This window comes from Fukomys damarensis, unplaced genomic scaffold (genome assembly GCF_012274545.1).
Source record: "Fukomys damarensis isolate Sample0158 unplaced genomic scaffold, DMR_v1.0_HiC HiC_scaffold_13, whole genome shotgun sequence".
Taxonomy (NCBI): Eukaryota; Metazoa; Chordata; class Mammalia; order Rodentia; family Bathyergidae; genus Fukomys; species Fukomys damarensis.
The window spans coordinates 35,674,914-35,676,261 of NW_022900925.1; positions in this window are offsets into that span (position 1 = coordinate 35,674,914).

A 1,348-nucleotide genomic window follows, 5' to 3' on the forward strand; every position below is an offset into this window, starting at 1 on the left:
TGCGTAGCCCCGGTGGGCACAGCCCTGGGCCTGCGCGGTGTCTCCACCCGAGTTCCTGCTTCTCACTTCTGCTATAGCTGCTCAGACGGAGACACATTCTTCCTTCATGCCCTCTGGTGGTTTTGACCGCACACAACACGACCACCTACTCCGCACTCTGCTTGGCTTTTGCTCATTTCCTGGAACCCACAGGGGCCTTCAGCTTGGGACCCTTGGCCACCAGCTCCCACCAAACCAGTTCCTGTTTTTTATTTCTTCGGGTACTGGGGTTTGAACCCAAGGTCTAAGCTCCCAGCTCATTTTACAGTTGCTTTTTGAGAGAGACTGGCTAAACTGCCCCTACTGGAATGCAACTTGTGATCCTCCTGCCTCGGCCTCCCAGAGTGCTGAGATTACAGGTGTGCACCGCCATGCCCGGTGGCCACTTCTGATTCTCAAGGGCTCCATTCAGCTGTGTCCCCTGGCCTGGCACCCTCAGGAGCTCCCTGAGTACATTCCCGCCGTAGCTGCGGCAGGCTGCTTCCTGGTGCCTCCTTGGTCTACCCCGGGGCCCCGCCCTCTGGCTGGCTCGCCCATAGCTGGAGCCTCGGTCCCAGCCGTATGAGCCACAGGGCGGGCGCTGGGAACATGCGTGAAGTGCCTGGCACAGCCCCCGGCAAGCAGCGCTCTGTGCATGGGGTGCTGAGGCGTGGGCACGATGGGCGGGAGCCGCTGTCTGTTTTCCGGAACTAGGATGGGACGAGGGCTGACCCTGTGCGAGCCCTCAGGCTGCTACTCTAGCAAAGACGGGGGACTTGATCAGACTCCTGTTGGTTCGGGTGCAGGGCCCTGGTGCCATGGTTTTTATGGACCGTCCAGCAGCAAGCACCTCAGGCGCTCGCAGGCGGGGCTCGCTGCTAGGAGGCGTGGCCTGGCGGGAGAGGCGTGGCCCGGGCTCCTCTCTTCCGGCTCCCCTCTTCCACTTCCGGCCGCCCTGTCCTGAGCAGCGCTGCTCCTCCGCTCCCCTTCGCGGTGCCCGCCCGCCTCCGAGCCGTCGACTGAACCTCGCGCCAAAATAAAGCTTTCTTTCCTTAAGTTGTGGGTGTCGGGTATTTCTGTCCCAGCAACAAGCAAGTGACCAAGACAACTGGCTTTCAGGCTGTGTGAAAGCTGGCCTGGTCCTCCTTCGGCGGGGGCCGGCAGCTTCCCGCCCGCCCGCCCCGCTCTCCCTGCCCTCAGGGGAGAAGAACAGAACGAGGCAGCAGAGGTCGGGAAGGAGATCCAGGAGAGGAAAGAGAAACAAGTTTTATTAAAGCCCCAAACACTCGGCTAGAAAAACCGAAAAGGAAAGAGCAGGGAGGCGGGGAGG